Source organism: Pinus tabuliformis, chromosome 8 (genome assembly GCF_031772625.1).
Source record: "Pinus tabuliformis cultivar Carrire ecotype Pingquan chromosome 8, CPIR1, whole genome shotgun sequence".
Lineage (NCBI taxonomy): Eukaryota > Viridiplantae > Streptophyta > Pinopsida > Pinales > Pinaceae > Pinus > Pinus tabuliformis.
Window position 1 is genome coordinate 331,654,883 of NC_142294.1, and position 18,105 is coordinate 331,672,987.

An 18,105-nucleotide genomic window follows, 5' to 3' on the forward strand; every position below is an offset into this window, starting at 1 on the left:
CAAAAAATATTAGTGTCACTTGTATCCTATTTGGTGGCCTACAAAGAACCTAATAAAGGACTTCTTCAAGGCTCCTAACCTTGAGAAAATTTAATAATTCTATAGGTTTTTTAATTCCTTCTTCAACTATTGTTGAGGTCAGGCAAACCATACTTAATGCACCAAACCCCCTAACATCAATTCTAATGTCAAAGACCTGCTAGATAAGTCTTCTATTATGGCTTAAAAGAATTGTTTATGGTGCTTGATATTAAGAACCTATGTTTAAGGCCAAAGGGCTATGTTTTTCCTTGCACTAACCATGATTATTGACATAAAGAAGATTTATTTATGGCTTAAACCCCCACTTTCCCCTTCAACCATTTCTTAGACCTTTATACTTATTTAACGGTGAAAAATACCTAACCACAACACCAAAAGAAAATTTTATTATGGGCTCAATATGCATTCTTGTTATAACTTAATCATGGCATTTATATCTCTTTAGTAGGATAAAGATACCCTATAGTGGTTCTAAGTCATGCGTTGATTGTGCATAAAGTTTCATATCTTGAGAAGATTCACATGTTGTAGGTGTTATTCATGGTGCTTGAGTGAAATAAGTTTCATTTAGGGTAGAAATCCCTTATCACACACCCTTGGCCTTTGTTAGAGCTTGAGAACTATTCTTGTTTCACAACTAACCTAGTCATCGCACCCACATCCTAGTTGGAGGTATATGATACTTTATAAAGGTCATATGTGGTAGTTTAAGGTGTTTCCCATAAAACTTCACTCTAAGGATAAAGGTTTACGGATAAACTTTTGTTGCTCCCCCATAGATATTATAAAGGAATTTACACCATCCATGTTGCCAATAACTTGTAATGGTGCACATATTCAACTTAGATGCTAAAGACTCCATCTAGAGTATTTACATAACAATCTCTAGCTGTTGTTCATAGTGGTTCAGCTCAGTGATTAAGTCAATTATTTCCCCTTGAAAAAATTTATTCCTCACAACCATTTGTAGTGCACAAAGCCTAATCATGATGCTTGTATCCCTCTCAAGGGCCAAAAACACCCTACATAGTTCATGTGTTTGAGGAGTTGTTCTTGACAACTAAGCTAAACAAATTTCAATAAAATTGTAAGGAACTTAGATCATTCATTAATCATTTTATAGTATCTAAAAACCATTCATGGTGTGTAAAAACTTATCATGACATTAGAATCTAACATAAATTAAAAATATCCCCTATACAGGAGAAAATTCAAGTATTTTTCATGGTGATTGATTTTGAAAAGTTTTGTTGATGACATAAGGGACTTGTTTTACTCGTTTGAAATTTATTAGACCTTAGTAACCATTCCTAGCACTGAAGAAAAATTTATGTCATATATCCCTCTAGTATGCCAAATATATCTAAGACAAAATAATAAAAATATTACATACTACTATGAATATAATAATTATCAGATAGTGGAAAGGTTACCACAACTATCTAATGAATCGAGTCATCAAAAGAAAATGGGTGGAAGTGGTTACTTCATATAAGAACTGTCCATTGGTAACATGTTATGTGTTTTCTTTCTAAGTGCATTTATTTGTTTGGATTTTTGAAATACTTATAGGGAATGTTAATTCCACAAAAAATACTTGTAAGGATTGCATACATGCTTTATTTTTAGAAGAATGCCATGGTAGAGTGGATAACATGAAGTGATAATGTATTTCAAGCAAGGAGATTCATTGAGATTTAGAGGTATTATCCCTTATAGTTAGGGTATATTATTCCATTCATGCCAACATTAATTTTCGCAACAAATTCATAATTTGATGTTGGTACTAGGTACTATTGGCCTAAAATGCTATTTTTAGGTGACCTTTTTAATTTTTTTGTATCTATTGGAATCAATAATGGGGTTGGGCTTGTACTTGCATGACATGGGTTCGATTTTAATTTATACCACTATAATCTCTAGGTGAACCCATACGTGCCTGCACACTTTAACCCATAGAGTAAATCAAGGTATTTAAACCTCGAACCTCACTTTTCCATAATGTCATCATATTATGGTGATCTCTAATCAAGATGCACACATGTCGGAAAAGGGTGACCTATGTTAATCATGTGGTTTGAATTATTTTCTCTTGAAATTAATTTACAAAACATCGTAATTCACCCAAGTAAGATTCTTGAGTGCTAAACAAAAGATCACAAGAATGCAAAACATTATCATTCCATCGAATTTATCATTAATATAGGAATTTCATATGATTATCGATGTATTCCTTTTCGAAATTTTTATCAAAATTTTCTTATGCTTCATACTAATTGCCTTATATAGCTTAGGCATTAGCCAATACCTTAGGACAATCCCTTAGTACTTACAATGGTATTCTTTGACAGGATCAAATATCCATTGTCGCGCTCACTACTATGGGCCAATACCATGGAAAATACCCCTAGTATTGACAATACCATAGTGTGGAAAATGTACGTGACTTTTCTTCACCATACTTCTGTATGTACGCGACCTTTATTGACAGGACCTGTGTATACTTTCCAAACTTCACGTTCATCATTCCTCTGTCTTTGAACTGATATTCCCTTGTCTATCTCACCTGTACCATCTTCTTAACCATCATGTTGACATGTTTATCAAGTATGTTGCCATCAAGGACAACACATTAGTCATAATTCCAACATGTTATTTAGTTTTCTCTTGCACGTTTTTTAAAGAAAAATGTGTTTTAGAATCTCCAATTAATGAAATATGACACCATAAGTCCATGTGAAGAAAAACCAAGAAAATAATCTTCACGGCATACAAAAAGAACAGATGGCCGATAAAAAAATGAATTGATTATGTATTGAGTCTCTAAGGATTTCAATAAGTTTTTTGTTCCTACACATGTAAAACTTCATATAAGTAGTTACTTTATAAAATTAGATTGCAAAATGGATCAAATGTAGTGAGTAGACATGAATCCAAATACTCTTTTTGAGGTTGTAATATGAAAACCAATAATCTTCACGACATACAAAAAGAACAAATGGCCCATAAGAAAAAAAAACGAATTAATTATGATTGAGTCTCTAAGGATTTGAGTAATTTTTTTGTTCCTGCACATGTAAAACTTCATATAAGTAATCACTCTATAAAATCAGATTGCAAAATGAATCAAACGTAGCGATCAGACATGAATCCAAATACTCCTTTTGAGATTGTAATATGAAAATCATGATTTTATTTGTTTTTTACACTATAAGGACCACTAAATTTTCTAGTCACAACAATTCAGAATACCATTACAATATGAAATATTCAAGGAATATGAATGTACATATCCATAATAATTTTATCTTTACATCCCTCCCAACTCGAGTAAGTATATTAAATTAAATTACTATTTAAAAATTGACTAAAAAGTATTGATATCATGTTAAAATAAAATGAAAAAACTAGGTAAATGTTCTATAGAATATATATATATTTTTTGAAAAAGGAAAAAACTAAAACTAATGAAAATACTAAAAATAGTAATAATACCTTGAAGCAATATTTCTTCTTTAGAAGCTGAAATATGATGAAAGAATTAATGTGCATATTATATTCATTCCCACTATAATACAAAACCATAATGGTGGATACTTATTTAATAATGGCATCAAAATAAGGGGTCATGTGCGTGTTGACTAATAATTGTTTGTAACGGTTGATAGTGTTATTCTCATCAATACCCTCAGTTGTGTGGCCATCACCCACAAAGTTCTTAGCACATGATGCAATATTTGAAATTACAAACATTAAGAAATCACATAGTAAGAAATTTATTTTAGGAAATTAAACTATTTCAATAAATTGTAGTACAATTTGATCAAACAAATTCATATTCTAAGCAAGGATAAAACAAAATGTTTGTAGCTTACTATCTAGATATATAGAAAAATGTGGCACAATTGATTGATCATATAAATTCATGTTCTAAATAGGGATAAAAAAAGGTTTGAAGATTACTATCCAACTATACAGGAAATTGTGGCACAATTGACTAATAAAATAAACTTGTGTTTTGAGTATGCATAAAACAGAAGGCTTCAAACTTATTGTTCAGCTACATAAGGAGACCCTTTGTAAAATTAGTTGTAGGCTTCCCTTGCAGGCCAAAACATAATCTTTACCATGGGCTTGATTATTGTTGGATCCTTGATGTAGCTATCAACAATTCCCCCATAAAGGATATTTGTAAACAGTTGTAGAGACTGCAACACCCTCCAAACGTTTGGCCTGCATCCAATTTCAAAGCCTTCCATTGTTTCTTCCTTGATGTTTGCAAACACTTGAGCTCATCCCATGAGCTTGCATCGAGTCTTTACACCCTCTTTGCTTGACCATTCACCAACTGTCTTTTAGCATGTTGGTTGTAATGTCATGCTTGTAGTGTTGTTCTGGCTATGTTCAAGGTTTGTCTTTGTGTGTACAAGTTGTGTTCACTATGTAAGCATCTGTCGCACTCATACATATAGTTTTATGCAATGTCACACAAGTGTCATCGTGGTCATTCAATGATCTATCTCAAGTGTCACACTTATCACTCACACCCTTTGGTCAGTCACACTGAGCATATGTTGTCTTGATGGTTTGAGGTGTATAGTTGTCAAGTAATGTTGACTGTGTTTTCGTAAGGTCATGCACACATGAGTTCAGTCACTCACATACATAGCCATTTTCTTCAAAAATATGTCGACCAGACCACCCTCCATTAGTCAGACCTCCACTAAGTTGCACTACACAGTCTCAGCCCTCAATGACCAAGCATTGTTGACCAAAAGTGTGCAGAGCTTGAGGCTACCTCCTAGGTGGTATGCACTATGAAATCCTGGAATCAACCTGGCTGACTATCACCCAAAATAACACAAAATTTTCCCAAGAAGTTATCTCAATCTGTGTTGCCCGCAAGCCTATCCATCAAGCCTCCCGCTAGTCAACAAGAGAATTTGGCTAAGCAGTGACCCCGGGCTTCACTCCTCCCAAAGATTGCATGAAAGTTGTTCACCTGCATGCCTGCACTAACTAAAGAAATTTTGCAGACAGGAGGGACAGGAACCTGCTTCCATTCACTACAATGTCTCTGAAAATTGTGTATTTTTGCTAGTCAATCTTGCTACCAGCCAATCTATTACTCCTCCTGAAAATTCTGCAGTTTTGTCAATCAATTTCGCTACCATCTGGTCTATTGCTCCTCCTGAAAATTGTGTAGTTTTCTTGGACTCTCCACTAGTTTCCCAACACCCCGCTCAGTCTAGAAACTATGCAGACATGTCCTGCATGACTACCTCCAAGTTCTGCGTAGTTTTGGCCAACAAGCTCCCATAGCCCGCTCCCAACCTCCTCTGAAAATCTATGCAATTTTCACTGCCAGTCCCTCCTACTGCCTTCCCCAGAAAAATTGTGTAGTTTTGCCTCCCAGTTGAGCCAAACCCCGCAAAATGTCACTGCTGGTTAGGACTACTGAACCTAGCCTCTTAGTGACCTCACGCAATTTTTCTTTATAGTTCCTCAGAGCCTCGCATCCCGGCCTAAAACGTGCTTTGCACAGTTTTAGAGCCTTGTTCTCTCTCTCGGTCACCTGCACCCGAAAGAAAAAGATGATGCATCATGGTAGACTAGGGGATTTCTAGATTTGATGTGGTCTCTTCATGGCTAATTGCAGATACATGTACATGGACGAGACATGGCACGATGACGAATGGGATGAACAAGGAGTGCATGCTAGGGGACTTTCTCATGACCTGATGAACACATGAACCATGCCAAGTACTAGTGAAGGGGAGACATACACATGCAACATCAAGCAAACACTAAGACCATCGAAGACTCTGCACACCTTGTCATGCAGAGGTGAAGTTATGATACACCAAGAGCACACTCATCATTCAGCAACACTACAGCTTGACATGGACACCACCATCAGCATGAACATACCAGCATTGTCATGTCAATTCACATCATGAGTCGTCTCGACCACATCACTATTGTGGGCCATACTGCTATAATCAATGTAATGTAACGTGAAAGTCCAAGAGACCCACATATAAAGTTAAAGAGTCATGTCAGTTGAAGATTCATGTAAGTCAAACATCAATGAGGGAAGTTGAAGATTCATAAGGATCAAGTTAACCCTTGGCTATATATACCTCTCATTTGTACATGCAACAAATTTTTGACCTTGGCTCCTCCCATATAGTCTTGAGAGTCTATAGTATTTTCTTTGAGGAGCGAGCAATGGCTCAAATGCCCCACTATCGGGGTTAGTAATGTATGGTGTACAAATATGTCTTGGAATGTTCGCTTAATTCATAAGCCTGTTAACAGACCATCACATTTTTAGACATGTATTGTATTTGTTTGTAAGACTATTCTTTGGATTCTTGTAATGCATGTTTATTTATCATATATTAAGACAATTGAACTATTTTGGTTGTTTTAGTGCATATGTATTTGGAAATGTGTTGTATCATTTTCTAATGTTGTCTCGCCTATGTGGAATATTCCATTAGACACTCAACAGATTTATTCTTGTAAACTTTTTATGACAACCCTTGCAGTCGTGTGGACTATTCCGCTAGGTGTTGTACATGTTGTATTTTCAATTTTTGCTTGTGACGGCCATAACCATGTGGACTACTCTGCCATAAGTTGCGCATGTCCTACTATGTTTTGTGTCTCTAACTGAGTTACGATTATTCCCTTTTGACTTGAGGCTCACTCTCACCCTCTCCCTCTGTAGCGAAAGAACTTGGACACAAGTTACACTAATCAATCACCAAGCACATGAACCTTGTTGTTTGAAGACTAAGTATACCACTCTCATGTGCTAACAAGCAAGAGCTAAGGCACATCTTTAAGATAATGGTAGTTGGATCATCATACCGGATGGGACTCCAACACCAAACAGTGTGAGATCTAGTTGGGACTTCATACCAGGGAGATACCTTGAATGTTTTTAGGTCTAGCACCGTAAACATTTATAGTGATAGAAGGACGGTCGCCAGTTGTTTATGGTTGAATTTCCTCCCATCCCCACTCATTAATCATCTGGTCAAGGTAGTAATCGCACTCCCTCTCACTTACGTGCAACTCTGAAGTTGGTTACTCCTCACCTCCTAGATGTGAAGATGAAATTTCATATCAACACCTTCGCTCTGTCTGTCCCATCACTCGTTAGTTTTCTAAATGAGTCAGACTGATTCTAAGAATACAAGATCCTCCATGCATATCAAAGAAGCCAAAGACCACTCCCACAGGAGTTGTTGTCTCATTAGTGGAAGAATAAGTTGTTGAGAATTGGGAGAAACCTCCAGTCTTTTGACAGGGAGAATAGGACACCCTCATGATCTTAGGCTCAAGCTCCGGTATGAGACAAAGGGGAAGGTAACAAAGGAGGTGGAGGTAGAGATGAATCAACGGAATCAGAGGCAGAACCATCAAATTTTGAAGAAGAGAAGGAGGATGATGAAGAAGAAGACATGGTTGACCAAAACTTGGAATGGATGACTCAGGGACTATTGGGTCTCCCAGGCACTTTGCACAGGATGCTAAAGAGTTCGGAGATGATGTTGACAAACTATGACCTTGACAGAATAATGAAGGTAGAATACCACTTGGACAACTTCTACCTACAGTTGTAGACACTCGAGGTGTGACATGATGACATTGCATGCAGATTATTTCCATGTATCTTGGATGGTCGAGCAACAGTATGGTATCATAACCTTCCTATCAATTCCATCCATAACTGGGGTAAGTTCAAAAGAACGTTTTTGGAAAAATTTGCCAATGATAAGACCCCTGCCATGTTGCTCAAAGAGTTGATCAGTCTGAAGATGAAGTCGAAAGAGAAAGTGAAAGATTTTAATCAAAGCTTTTTATGCATCTTGAACAAGTTTGTAGAAGACACAAAAACTCATGACTACATTATTGTTGACTATTACACATCTGCACTACCAACTAGTATTGTGAAGTTCGTCAAGTGAGTTGTGAAACCAATGTTACTTGAAAATTGCGAAGAGGCGATCGTTGTGGAAAAATACCTGCAAGCGATTAAAGTCATCAAGAATGATGAACCAACAAAAGATTCCAAATATGCGAGCAGTGTTGGGCATGGGATCCCCCCAAGGCATGTTTTGGGGCTTAAAACCCAAGTTTTTACTAAGTCCATAATAAAGACTCCGCAATTTGTGGGTGCGGACCACAAAGTTCTAATAGAGTGATAGGGTTGTCTGCCCTTACTTTTGTAAATGCAGTGTCAGTTTGAGAGATCTACCCATGGTCCGCGAACCATGGGATGGTATAAATAGAGCAAGGCTCTAAGTTTAAAGAGACATCTGGGCAAGGAGAGAATGAAATCAATCCATGAAGCATTGATTCGAAGTGTAGGGTTGTGCCTTTGGGTCGTAGAGTAGGAGAAGGCTCTGCAGCTAAGTGCCCAGAGGCCTAGTAGTTTGCAGCTAAGTGTGCAGACCCCTACAGCTGAGTGCACAGGGTAGGTCAAGTTTGTAACTGGTAAAAGCATTAATAAAGAGAAGTTTTACAATATTTCTATGTATCTTTTCCTATTTTATGTGTTGAAGTATATTGGATATGAATTGCAAGTTTACTATTTATTTGCTGTGCGAACTTATATGAATGTGTTGAATAAGTAAATATAATATAAGGTATATGTTTACGCTAAGATAACTAATTGTTATAAGAATATAAGTAAGATCTGCGGCATGACTTAGGGAGATAGCGCAGATCGCTGCTCTAGTAGCGCGAAATCCCCACAACCCCTGGTTAGGGATGCACGAAGACAAATATAACAAGGGTGCGAAGGCCTCATAGGCCAGTGAAGTGCCCGAAGTAACCTACCTGAAGGTATTCATAGTTGGATTAAATCAACCCCTCAGACATCTCAAGGGTGTGGAAACCAGGTTCCAGCATCCCCCCGTACTGCTTCAGGTGAGACCTTAGTCCGCGGACTTTTGCCGAAAGGGCCAGTAGTACAGGGATTTGTTTGGCTAATTAACTTTGAACCTAGGTCAGGCCTCAATAAGCCAACAAATGGTTTCATTGCTGGGACAAGAATCTGCATAGAGATATCTGATCACGTATCATTAGAATCCAACTAAGAAAGAAATTGAAGGTCAGTTGAACAAGAGAATTCATGAGTTCGCGGCGCAGGAGAATAGGAATCCACGACTATCAAAAGAAGAGTGGTTAGACTGCTACCTCTACACAGAGATCCATGAAATTTTTTTCACATCTTTCCCTACTGAGTTGTACGAGTGGATCACAAAGTTAGCAGATAGCCAAGGAAGGTGCAAGCTCGACAGTCCTATTGTGTGGACCACAGAGTTGGTGCGCAGATTGAAAGCATCAGAGGATAAGATTGCATGCACTGTTGATCACTGGCTCGATCAAATTATAGGAGGATTCATTACTGAGTTCGCGGTAGATACTTCAGTCAACTATAGCGAGGCAGAATGATGCTTCCTCAAAGGACTGCAAGGTAACTACGTTAAGTCTCTGAACACTTGGATTAAAATGATACTGTGTGAATAGCAGATTATGCGAATACATTGATGTTCAGGGCTACATGAGGTGGGAGAATTTACAGAAACAAAGGTAGTGCATAGCTAGAAACTAGCCCCTTGATTTCACCTCCATGAGGGGACGAGGAAGAGCTCATGAAGGTCTCACTAAGAAGTGCAATCAATTTGATAAGGCCGAGGATTCCGCACATACAACCCCCATCCATGCCACCACTAGTTTCACCACCTTCACCCCCATCTTCGGCCATACCACCTTCACCACCAACGCAAGTCAATATGGCAAGTGCAATAAAGTTTCCGGTGTTTAAGGGAGTAGCAAATGAAGATCCATACCATTTTTGGTTTGTGATAAAAGTTGTATGGGAAGCGTAGGGAGTTACAGATTACAATATAAAGAAAGCGACGTTGGTCAGCACTCTGTAGTATTGCACGCTAACATAGTATATTAAGCATTCTAATGACAATCCGAATGCAGGGATCACAGATATCCAAATTGTGCTGAACATAGAATTTAACAAGCCAAAGTTAGAGGCGCAGTTGATCATTGGGTTCAAGGAGATCATGATTCTACCAAGTGATACCCCCTGGGAATTAAACTAGAGACTCAAGTGCATGATTCACGAAGCTAATATGACTTTTACAGATGGACAACACTGTGAATGGTTTGTAGCATTGATAATGCCACATTTGAGGAACGCACTGTCACAACAAAGATTAAAAACTGAGGTAGAGGCCTTGGAGATTGCAACGAGGTTGCATGAGACCCCAATACAAGATCCTAATTTGGGAGTTCAGCAGATCCATGCACAGTCGAAAAACTTGTTCCTTGAGACGTAGAGTCTGAAATAGGACAACACAGCTCACTCGGAAGTGCGACGAGGTATGGTGTGTTAAATGTAAGGGTCAAGGTCATGAGAAGGACCACTACCCAGTGTTTGCGAATTACCTCGCGGGAGGAGGACTGATGTCGTTAAGACCAGAGGCCCAAGCATGACCTAGCATGGCACCTACTTTGTGGTGCACGATTTGTCAAATATGAGGAAAGCATGCTACAAACAACTATCATTTGTTACAGAAATATACGCAGAATTCAAAACAGTTGTTCTGTAATTTTTGTAGATCAGTTGGACATGATGAGTGCACCTGTAGAAGCTATGAGCTGATAATGGATAAGACACCCACCTACAGGGTTCAGGCTGAAACGTGGCCCCTTGACCAGAACACAGGAGTGGCATGAATTAGATTTTAGGGGTGCAGATGAGGCCGAGGTGGGGGAGGACCTAGAAGAGGTCACGCACAGCTGATATGTTACAATTGCGGGGGACCAGGACATTATGCTCATGATTGTATGAATCTAACGCATCCATAATGCTTTTATTGTACCCTGTTTGATAATGAGATGGAGGATTTTCCCACATTGATAGTGAGGCTACACAACAAGGGAGCGCTCCAACCTCCCCTGACTCAAAACCTACAAATGATGAGGTCTTAGCTGCACGTTGAAGACCCTAATGTGAACATTGTGCTCCAAAGTGGAATTATGACAAGGGATGATAAAGGCAAATAGCCTAAAGATAGTACTTGGGTTCACAAGGCTCAGATGAAAGAACCAGAGTTTGATTTGGAGTGTGCTAAGGAAACCTTCATGGAAGCTAGGAATAGCTTCACTGATAACTCTACTTCAGGAAGAAAAGATAGACCAGAGCCAGAAATGGACCCATCAATGATCATGACATTCCTAGAAACATGCATGAGGATACTACATGACAACAAGGTTGTAAAGGGATTGCAGGAACTCATAAATAGATGCACTGGGACCACGCTAGGAGAACCCTGAATAGTCTAGAAGATTAGAAAGCATGCAATGAGGAAGAGAAGAGAAATGAGATTGACTGTGTAGATTGGAGAATATGAGATGGACCAAGTGATTCTGGATTTAGGATCAAATGCGAACGTTCTGCCATAGGATACATGGGAGCACATGGGAAGGCCTACGCTACAATGGTCTCCTATCCAGCTGCGAATGGAGAACGAGCAAACGATCATACCCATGGGGAGATTGCACGGAATCAATATGGATATTAAAGGAACAAGTGCGCTAGCAGACTTTGAAGTGATAGAGATTGTTGATGACAGCAATCCCTACCTCGTGCTATTAGGAATAGATTGGGCCACTGACATGAATGGGGTGATAAATCTGAAGAAGCACAAGATGATTTTTGAGAAAATGTGTTTGTGCATCATCATACCTTTGGACCCTGCAGAAGGACCGCACTCCACAAAGCCAATGCAACACTATGGAAGCAACGACGACTTATATTGCATCTACAAGATAACTATGTGAGAGCAAGACTGGGTAAATCCTACCACGGATGGACGAACCTCATGGGAGTGTGAAAGCTCCTGTATGTCGGATTAGGATGAAGAAATAGAGTGATGATAGAACTGGTTACATGAGGTAACCACGCTGAACTGCAACATGATGACAAGATTGTTGCGTTGTGTATCAACAGAAGTAAGGGATCTACCTACTTATGATGGGTTAAGCAAGGCAGATGCTTTCATAAATAGATTTAAAAGAGAGGTGCTGGAACATCAACATTTCGAGGCTTTGAAATGGTTACTACGTGCTACGCTCGCGAGGTGGTGGGGTACGCACCAAGGAATCTTTGACGACTGGCTTGAATGCAAGAGAATGACACACATGTGTTTTGGGAAGCCTCAAATGTGACTACCAGACAAGAATTATGGATAGGATGGTCTGTGCGTGCATCTATCTAGGTGGGTACATGCATATGGTAAACAACCTGCACAGATTCACATGGACTTCACATTCAGGAACATGGTCAATAGGAAGGTGTTGGCAAGGCAACTGTGCGAATGGTCCCTCTAGTTAGGATGAAAAATTCTGGAAGGAACACATGTGCAGAAGGTTACCTGTGTAGAAATCTTTAACGAAGTGTGTGAAGCACTGAACATGGTATATAATGCGCAGCGAAGTGATTGGGACCTGTGCGTACCAGTGGTTCTATGGGCTTATAGGACAACGTGCAAGAAACGGATGGGGCAGATGCCTTCTACATTGTCCTATGGAGCAAACACTGTAGTTCCAATAGAGCACAATATTCCTAGTCTATGCATAGAAACACCAGCAGATATGACTATTCGCGTAGCCTTGGAAGAAGGGATCACACAGCAGACCGAAGCAGAATGCTTGGGACCCGAGGAAGAAATCCAACATGGTGATCTTAGGCTCCAAGAAGTCAGGAAAAAAGGGTGCGATTAAGGGAGGAAAGCGCTCTAATAGAAGAAGAACTCAAGAAGCTTGAGGAAGAAATAAAGAAGGATTTTGTCGATAAGAAAACCAGGGTGATAAAATAGGGTGTGCACAATTACGGGGACTACCACCAAGAGTTGATCAGTTTGATGCCTTGAATTGGACCGTATATTACTAGAAGGATCACCCATGGTGGCGTGATGCAAAGGGTAAAGTGCGCGATGTGGACAGTAAAAATTAAAGGCAGATTTTCTCCAAGAAAAGTGACGGATGACCGGTTGGAACCCTATATAGGTGTCGTGGCCACCTGACTAGCCGTGGGAAGTACAGTCTTAGCACTCTCGATATTTGAAAGGAGGCGCGGGACTATAAACTACTCTACCCAAGAGCTGCACAATTTTGGGGGTGCGTGTAGAAGCAAAGTGTCACAAGGTCCGTGACTGTGCTAGGGGGGCTACGTTGCCATGTGGGTTGGCTAGAAAGTGACCATTGTAGTCACTAGTCATGATGTGATGCTTGACTTGAGACCAAATGGAGTAGGCAACAAGCATTGAGGATGAGTTTTATAGGCAAGATTTGGGAAAATCTACTGCCAAGGGAACATTAATGGAACATATTTAGGGGGAATGGCCGAATTAAAATTCAAAAGGCGCTATAAAATACAAGGGGATGCCCAGCAAACAACACTAGATCATTTGCAAATTGAGCTATCATGCACCCCAAGTATTCCAAATTGAGACCTGTTTATCCTCTGGAGAGTGATAGTTGAGCCCCTGATTGAAGGATTCAGATATTTCTAGACGAACAAGATCGCAACATCTAAAGAAGCCAGGGAAATCACAGAGATGACCACTGAAGAAGCCACGTAGGCCATGACCATCGAAGATGCCCCTAAGAGCGTTGGGATTGTTGCAGAAATCCCTAAGTCAATGCACACGCTGAGACTAAAGAAATATAAACAGCTAATGATTCCAGTGTGTGTGTCCCCCTGAAACCCACTTCGAACCAAATTAACTATGGAGGAAAAAGGGAAAGAGGTTAACCTGGAAACTGATGAGGAGGAAGAAGACCTTGAGGACATCAAAATCGAAGAGGACGAGGATGAGGTTATGGTGGAAGAAACCGAGGGTGCGGTCCCTCTAACTAAGCTGCCGGCATATGTCCCTCTGTGGAAGGGGAAGGTGAAGGTGCCCAAGGGCCTCAATGAGAGTAAGAGCTCTCTACAGACTCCTCTCCACCTAGATGATATCATATTTGAATGAACGCAATTGGGAAGGGTGTTGAGCTTAAATTTAGAAGACTAGGATCGTGCTGACCATAAGAAATTCCCTCACTTGGCGATTGCACACCTCATGAAGCCAAAGAAACACACTACGGCGAGAGTCATAGAGCTGTAGCTACGTAAGTGGTTACGCAAAGTCCAAAAGGGAGGGTTGTTGAACTTGTTCTGGATACCGCATTACCATCGCACCCCAGTGACTATCTTCATCATCAGATAGCTGATCTACCTAGTGCATGGTGGGTCTTTGTGGCTGAAAAAGCCCATCCCCATCACGGACCACCTAATCCACCAAGTTACCTAACTCCCGTGTAAAGGAGAAGACCCCGCAGGAATTTTGGAGGGGAAGAGCAGTGACTTGGCCATCGTGGAGGCCATGGAAAAGAAATACAAGCTAAAGAAGAAAAAGAGGGGCTACTCAATCTCCAGTATCAACAAAAAAGCAGTCAGAATGCTGACTTAGGTACTGGCGAGTAAGGTCATACGGAAGCGTCACATGGATGAGGTGCCCGCACTAGCGGTGACACTTGCCAAACATTGTGCAGAGGGGGTCCAGTTTAACTAGTCCGACTTCTTGTGCAAGGAGTTCCTGGAGAATTGTTGTGAGGCATAGGAATAAGGAAAAACTTTCCACTATGCATGGCTTCTGCTATCCATAGTGCTGGTGTGTTGTGGGGAAAAATGCCTATGCAGGACAATCCTATCCACCTAAGGTGTGACAATGCCTTAGCAACAAACAGAGACAGCTATTCTAGTATTCTTCCTTTATGAATTAAGAATGAAGAGAGATGGATGGACTAACCGGTGTCTTCCGTTTGTCCCTCGATCCAGTTTCTCTTCTCTTTGAGAGTTCCCAGCTACTTGCCTTCTCGCTCGCCTAGCTTTAAGAGGTTTCTACAAGATCACAAGAAGAGAACACTACACAAGACATGGATTCATATTCATAACTAGTTTAGGATTAGAAATAAACTAAACATACTAATGCAATCATACATCAAAGATACATCAGTATATAGGAGAAACCAAGATAGCTTTATTGATGAATAACAAGGTTCAGGAAGAGATACAACCCAGAGGGCTCCAATCCAGCATCTCCTTCCTAGAAAATGGAATTCCTATCTTCACCCCCTTCAAAGCATTAAGCACCCAATAGTTCCAGTCTCAAACCAACAACAATTCTTTGCAATAACAAAATTCCAGCCTCCAGATCTCATGGAGGAGAGATCCATATATAGATGTTTGGAGAGAGGATGAGTCAGCTTGAGATCTGACTAGTGTCCTCTCCCTCTATCAGTTCTTGATTCCACTTGGAGGTTCTTGCTTCCACTTGGAGATTAGGAACCTCTTACTCATCACCAGTCGAATTCACCGAGGCAAGTGTCATTGAGGAAGATTCTGGAAGCTTCCTGGGTTTTGACACCTCTTGGAATGAACTTTCCATTTGGCAATTCTCGCTCAACGCACCCTGGTAGTGCTTCTACCTGCGTTGCAGTGCAGGTAGCCAGTGTTGGCTTTGACATTCAGCGCAGACAGCTAGTGGAGCCATTGAATTGATCCTGAATTGACTTGTTTTTGAGCAGTTTCTGGTGGAGAACTTCTGTGAATTGCTGTGGTTTGTTGGCCTTGTTCCTCTAGGGGTAGGAACAACATGTTTAGGGACTTTGGATCCCTTAGATTATGGACATTTCATGCTCAATGCTGTAAGGCACAAAAATGTCTATAACAGTTGCCCCCTAAAGTATGAGGCCATTTATCGGGTGAAATGCTTTATCAGGAGGATCCGAAGTTCATCCAATGCTGGTAGGAGACCTGTAATAAGATACAATACAATACATTATTTTTCATGCTGCTTTCATGATCTATCTGAGGCAGGCATTCCCATGCTCAGCTTTATAAATTCATTTTTCTATACATAGAACAGACAATCGTCTGATGGTAGACTGATAATTTTGATGAAATTATCATCCTTTGCGTAGGATGATTATCTGCTGCAATGATGTACATGTCAATGTCTTTATCTTTCCTGAATATATATCGCAGCTCGGATGGATGAAACTAGATCCGGGGTCTTCAAACTCGTTCGATCTTCACTCTAAGTACAAGTCGATCCATGTGAGAAATGTTCTGAAGTCGAACATGGCAAGACATCGCTTGATTACCGGTCAATGAGGTAAACCGTTAACAAGCGCGAGAGGAATCACCGATAATGATAATGACCCTCAAGGTACTGCAGTACAATTCACGTGGTGTGAATAAAGGACTTGGTGTCGAACACCACACAAAATCTTTCGATCGAAGGTCATTGATGTATACCTGTCGCCGGAAGTGAGAAACTTGCCATTGAGGCATGCAAGCTTCAAAGTACTGAAGGGGTTGTTCCTAGATCAACTTCTTGGATAATGAGCTGATGTCGACAAGAAGTGATCCGTCAAAGGAGAGCCTTAATGAATCCCACATCAATGACACGAAACAGAGCTAATGATTTTGATGGAGGTGAAAACGACCTGTGACATATGATTCAGGGTGGCGGTCATGAAAGGATGAAGGATAATGTACGGCAGTGGATGGGACACGGTTGACTTTTCTGAACGACTTCTCTTAAACATATGGTGACACTGATGCGATGGATTGGTAGCATTACCCCAAATATGGATGGTATGGCGAGACCATGGTGATGTGACCGGTGAATGAAACAACCCAACCCGATTGTGGTACGGAGGAAAAGTGTCATGTTCAAGAGCGACTTGCTACCATCAAAGTTTTCTTGAGTTTCTCCCAATTTTTCCCCAGTAATTGCTGACCAGTACCTCTTTATTTTTGTCAAGCTTGAGGAGGATAACATATGCTTGTTCTATAACCTGCCCTTTGGGCAAGCCCATCGCTATGTTTTAACGAGCCTAGCGATAGTGAAACTCGTTCTCGTCTAAAGACAAGTTTGTCGCTATTTAATGATTTTAATGAGTCTAACGACAAAGATAACTCGGTTCTTTTCATTTTTAGAGAGTCTAAAAAGGTACATAAAGTTAACTCCAAAAGTCCTTTTTCGTCATCTAATCCCTTAGGTCCGAAAAAGTATAAAACAATACAGAAGGGATGAGTTTTTGATAGTTTTAACGAGCCGAATAAAACAAGCGCTCGATCTTTTTGTGCAATAATCCCTCAGGTCCAAAAAGATTAAAATCTAGAGGAGGGATAGCACTTCCTGTCCCTTTAACGAGCTGGAAGGCCAAGGACTCGACAATCTTTTCATATTTTATGAGTCAGATGAAGAGAGCTTGAAGAAGACTCGTCTTTTGAGGAACGAGTGATAAAACAGGTTAGCAGCTGATTCCAGGTACAGGTTGGAATTTTCCAATCACGGCAGTGTCACAAGGATGGCTAGTGAAATCACTCTTCGTAGTTGTTCCTCAAAATGGGTAAACAATCAAATGGAGGTGAATGATCAGCCAATGGAAAAGTGGAGGTGACGGTGCAAACACGACCAAGGCTTTAATGGCTGACGATATTACATTCACTGTGGTTATTTACCGGGTAGTTCATTTTTTAACGAGCTTAAACGCGGATTGAAACACTTGCTCAATCTTATGTTTATTTTTTAACGAGCATGAACTATGCGCTAAAACTGCTCGGATCTTGCGTTTATTTTTTAACGAGAATGAACTGTGTGCTAAAACTGCTCGAATCTTGCATTTATTTTTTAACGAGCATGAATTGTGTGCTAAAACTGCTCGATATTATATGGTCAAATTTTTTATTTTTTACCATAACTAGCTTTGCCCTTTTCAAAGATAGTACTGTATCCTCAATTGCTGCATCAAACTAGTTAGAAATGAATAACATTTGCTTGAAAATGATATTAAACCCTAATATTTTGCTTTGAACTACGTAAAAACCAATTAAAAAGTGTTTTTACCTCTCATTTTACCATTTCATTTGAACTTGGTTTGTTGGAGCTTTGGAGGTGCCTC